We start from the raw sequence: 6,000 nt of genomic DNA, 5'->3' as shown, positions 1-6,000 counted from the left end.
AACATTTTACCATCCACTTGTCTATGTAAGTGAAGTTTGGATGCACCTATTACATTTAACCATTGTCCATAACTCCAGATTTTAAAGCCTGTGTTTATAAAAAGCAAGCCTTTTCATTTTATTTACTTTTGAATAAGTAAGTGGCACATTGAATTATATGTAGTTAAATAACATTAATACAATTCTGGTTATTTTTCTCTTGATTTTTGGAATTCCATTTAGTATTTCTTAAGAAAAATAATGAATACTGCTGAGAAACTTTGAAAATTTATAACCTAAATTCTGTTAATGTTGAGTAAGCCCCTTATTCATCTTTGATTGAACTCAAGGATATAGAAAGCCTCTGCTCTTAATCCTCCTGGCATGCATGGCAGTGGTTAGATCCTCTATAATAGACTATTACCCTATGTAACCCTTTGCATCCTTACAGCTATGCAATAAGTCCACTAAGCAGGGCTAGCAGATCAGTTTAGAATAACTGGGTGATCTAGGGGAGGCCATACTAATGTGAAACCTTTTTCCAGAGTTCCCACAAAAGAACGGGAATTTGGAAAGTGTCTCCTCCAAGATGCTGGTCTGCAAGTGGTTATCAGCCACCACTTGAGACAGACACAAAATACTAACTGCTTTTCTGGACCCTAATCTCATTAAAAAAAAATAAAACCATAGGGCTTCAGGAGGATCTATTGATTAGATTAAAAACCTGTGGTACATCTACACAACGGAATACCATGCTGCAGTAAAAAAGAAGGCATTCTTACCATTTGCAACAGCATGGATTAAACTAGAGAGTATTATGCTAAGTGAAATAAGCCAGTCAGAGAAAGATAAATATCACATGATCTCACTCATTTGTCGAATATAATGAACAACATAAACTGATGAACAAAAACAGACACAGAGACAAAGAAGCATAAATTAGACCATCAAACCTCAGAGGAAAGGTAGGGGAAAGTGGGGGTAAGAGGGAGAGATCAACCAAAGAACTTATATGCATGCATATAAGCATAACCAATGGACACAGACAACAGGGGGTAAGGGCATGAATGGGGGGTGAGAGGGGTAATGTGGTGATAAGGATACATATGTAATACCTTAATCAATAAAGAAATAAAAAAATAAAAAAAAAAGATCCACTGTTTCTAGGGAAGGCTAGACACAAATGCATTCTGCCCTGGGGGAAAAGCAGGAAAAGCACTGATCCCAGGCTCTGGCATCCAACCAAATGGAAGTCAGCCCAACTAGAGGAGGAACAGGAAATTCCTTCCTGCCCAAGAACAGGTAGAATTTAACCATCAAATGGAGGAGGAGCGGGAATGCTTAAAAGACCCCATATCATAGAGTATAATGTAGGAACTATAGTCAGTAGTATTGTAATAACTATAACAACTGTAGGGGGTGTGGGGGGGGGCAGTTGGAGGTGAGCAGGCTGGCAGGGGGCAGGGCATTTGGGGGTGAGCAGGCCGACAGGCAGAGTGATTAGGGGCAATCAGGCAGGTAGGCAGGTGAGTGGCTGGAGCCAGCAGTCCCAGATTGTGAGAGGGATGTCTGACTGCCGGTTTCGGCCCGATCCCTGTAAACCAGCAGTAGGACATCCTTCGAAGGATCCCAGATTGGAGAGGCTGCAGGCCAGGCTGAGGAACAACCCCCACCCACCCACCCACCCCCATGCACAAATTTCATGCACTGGGCCACTAGTATATATGTTAAAAGCTAATATGCTTAGTGTCCCTCCGCCAGTCGATCAGTCGCTATGATGTGCACTGACGACCTCAATACAGGAGCTGCTGAGCTGCAATGACTTGGCAACAGTGATTCTGAGATGACGCACTCCAAAACCAGAGAGGAGGAAACCCAGTTCCTCACAAGGCTGTGTGATTCCACCTTCAGCCATGGGTTATGCTGTTGCTGGGGCACTGTTGGTCCCAAATCTGATTTTGTTTGTGTTCCACACCCTGTACAGCAACTTTTCATAGTGCCCTCTCACACTCCAGGACCCCTAAGGTGATGTCAAAGAGAGAGTTTCAGCCTGATCCCTGCAGGCCAGGGATCCCAGCTGTTGGAGGGACCTCACTCATTCCACAGATGCTGGGGGAGGGATCTCGGGAGGTTAGCTCCAGGGCATGTCAGGCCCATCTTACCCAGTCCCACCCCACCGGCCACCTTCTAATTAATTTCCTTTTAATGTACATGAATCCATGCACTGGGTCCCTAGTACAAAATAATATTGAATGTAAACTTTAATTGGAAAAAGTAATAATAAAGGCCCTATATTCAAGTCTCCACACAGGCCTGCATAATAATGAAGCTGAGCAAACAGAATTGAGAGCTTCCTTGCTGCACTACCATGAGCCCAGACTATTAGTGATAAACAAGAAATGCCCTCTCTGTGGCACAGACATTCAGGGACCACTGAAAGCTGAAAGTGGAGTGAAAATGCAGAAAAATACTGTTGCATCTCAGGACATATACTAAGCACAAGATAACAGAAGCCTGTGACTTGAGAAATGCCTCAGAGGCACAGACAGATAAAAAACAATATTGAAGAATCTAACATGGATATGATTAGCATCCAAAAAGAATAAAAAGAGTAGTAGAGTTAATAGCAAAAACCTCCAAAATTAGTGGGGGGGGGAAAGGTATGGATCTAAATAAAGCATCTGAAAGCACTGAAAATGGTAAAATTGGAGATAAGTATAAAATATGTTTTCTTAACCACTCTAAAGGATAGTTGAAAATTTAAATTTTATAGAAAACGGTGTATTTGAGAGTTTTATAACATTAGTGGGTGGGTTTCTTGTTTACTGGCAAGATTAGTAAGAGGTAAAATGTAATTCTGTAGAATTTCAATCCTGGGCCAGGCTTTGAAATTTAGGTGAGTTTATCATATGGATTATAATCCTTAACTACTCTTTCTAGAACTTCTTCCCCTAAAAATACATTCACTAAAATACCTTCAATAGTGCACGCTAATTTATCCTTCATAATTATCAATTCCAAGTTGCTCCATAACTCTATATATAAAAGGCTAAGTGTCCATCCATCCAACCAGTAGCTATGACATGCACTGATGACTAGGGGGAAGAGCTGCCATGACACGCACTGGACATTTAAAACTAAATGGCACCACGGACTTGGTGCCAACAAATCAACACTGTGTCCACTTGTTCCCCCAAGTGCCACAACCCCAGAACAACACCCACCAAATCGCAGCCAATGCTGCTGAGACCCCAAGGTGCAAAATGTGGCCCACAGCCCAGTCCAGCCCAGAAATGGTCACTGTAGGCACTGAGTAATGACATCACATAGCAACACCGGCTTCCTCTCCCTAGCAACTAGACTCCTTGGAGTTTCTTCAGCCCAGGAACACAAGCTTTATAGCCAGGTGCAAACACTTTACACTTTAACCAAATGTTTGTGAAGCATTTTTATGTGCCTCTCATTTGTTCCTCACAGAATTCCTAGAGTAGGTAAATAGGATTCTGTGGAATCCTATTTTCTCTTCATTAGCCAGAAGACAGAGATTTAAAAAGTTTAGAAACTTGACCCGACTGAAAAGAAGTAAGAAATGATGGACCTTGAAAATGACTTCAGGTTTTCTCACTGCGCAAAATACAGTCAAACACTGCTGCAGTTAAATAGTTTACCTTTTGTTCTCCCTGTGTTATCTACAATAATAATCTGTTTTGTATTGATATTTACTGCTATGTTGCTGACAATCACCTGAAGGAGAAGTTGGGGCGCTTCACTAGGCTCGAAAAAGTTTAGCTAAATCAGAAAGCAGGTCTAAGTAAGCAAGTGTTTCTACTGTATATATCTAAAAAGGCTAAGTTGATTCATGCATACATGATACATATAAAGTGCTCACTGGCAACAATCACATGCATGTGGTTTGATCTGTCATTGTAGATCATGAATTTGGTTGATACTTCTATGTAGAGAAAAGGTGAATAGCAATATTAAAATATTTTTTCTAAATTAATTTCATGTGCATGAATCCATGCACCAAGAAACTAGTTTGATTATGATAGCACTAGAGGCCCAGTGCATGAAAATCATGCACTGGAGGGGTCCCTCTGCCCAGCTTGAACCCTCTTACAGTCAGGGAGCCCTCGGGGGATGTCCGACTGCCGAAGGCGGGAGAGGCTCCTGCCACCACCACTGCACTTGCCAGCCATGAGCCCGGCTTTTGGCTGCACAGCACTCCCCCTATGGGACCACCACCAGGGGGAAGCTCCTGCATTAAGCATCTGCCCCCTGGTGGTCAGTGCATACCATAGCAACCAGTCATTCCACTGTTCAGTCGATTTCCATATTAGTCTTTTATTATATAGGCCTAGAGGCCTGATGCACAAAATGCATGCAAGAGGCTCAGTTCTCGAAGCCATGGCTGCCTTGGCTCTTGTAGCCCTGGCTTCATCCGGAACATCATCCAAACGGTTGTTCTGCTGTTTGGCTGTTCCCTTGATTTGCATATTATGCTTTTATTATTATAGAAGATGATGAATTCAATATCCCAGTGGGAAAAACATACATGTCATTTCAAAACAAGGCATATTCTGTGTGATGTTCCAGATACAAAAATATCAAAGAAGATAATTGCCAAGCCCATCACATAGCTCATCAACCACCTTGCCCTGCTGTGCTTTTTTTGTACTGTCTTTACTATATATGTAGGAAGTGGCTATAGGGTCAAGTCTTGGACTGACCTTGGCAAAGCCACATATAAGTCCCAGCTTGAAGGGCAGAGCCCTCCTTGCACAATTAAGCTTGACCTTATCGTCCTCCCTGTTCTGTAGGAGGTGCAGAAAGTGCTGCCAAAACAAGGCTTGAATAACACAACAGATTGGAAACTCACAAGAACATTGTAAAAATGTTGACCAGTCCCCTTGCTTTGCTTTGTATGATATGACTATAAAATAAAGCTTCAGCCTACAGGCTGGGTCACTGTTTCCTCATCTAGGCACAGTAATCCTACCTAGCCCCAACTATATTCTCTTGTCTGTTTTCTTTAATCCTTCACCGCCTCTTCTCAGGTTAACCACTGGTCAGTGCTGGGCATGGTTCACATGAGAGTGGGTATAGCTGAAGTAATGAGGGAACCACCATATTTCAGCCCCATAGTCTCCAGAAAATATGGACCATTAGAAACAGAGTTTTTGGAATCAGTCCTCCACTTTCAACTATTTTCCTAATCCAAATCCATGTTGCTTACAAGAGAATCAGGATAAGGTCATTTGCATGTTTTCAAGGAGATCAGGAGCTCCTCCTTCACTTGCCAGTGTGGAATAATAAATGCACATATCTTTGTTTTATTCTCTCATCCTCCATATTTCCCTTTCTTTATCTATTCTCCCTCCCCTATCCATCATTGCAGTCCGGTGGGTAAACTTTGAGCCATCAGTTTGAAGATCACTGCCAGATACTGGGAAATCTCACCAATTTTCTGTATTAAAGTGATGCATATGCATAAAGTTATGTTTTTGTCCTTGAATCTCTTCTTTTCCTCTGTAGGCAGAAGGATTAAAAGAAAGGATGAATTTTCATGTTACAGGGATATGGATTTTTGTCCCCTTTTCTCTACCAAACATGGTACATCTTTCATAAATGCTGGTGTAATTTTCTTTGGCAAGTTTAAGCTATTGTATGCACTGATCACACACTTTCAAATACATTTTTGTCACAGAAATATGGTTTTGCTTTAGAGAGATCACCAGTCTCAATGATCAGGGGATGTGATTAGGACCACATTTTTCTACTCCTGGCTCTTTATGAAACATTTTTCAGCAGTTTTATTCCCTATTTATTATTTGTCATGCATTCTGCCAAGAGCATTAGAAACTGTTTTCAAAATTTTATTTAAATCTCAGGACACCTTAAAAAGTAGTCATAATTGAGATAACCCTTTTACAATTGAAATTGAGACTTGGATGGGTTAAGTAAGTTGCCTGAGATTACATAGTTAGAAAATGATTTTAGGGGGAAAATGAATCAACTCAT

The sequence above is a fragment of the Pipistrellus hanaki genome (genome assembly GCF_964339955.1).
Source record: "Pipistrellus hanaki genome assembly, chromosome: 5".
NCBI lineage: Eukaryota > Metazoa > Chordata > Mammalia > Chiroptera > Vespertilionidae > Pipistrellus > Pipistrellus hanaki.
The sequence above is the reverse complement of the archived record's forward strand: the minus strand, read 5'-3'. Positions refer to the sequence as shown.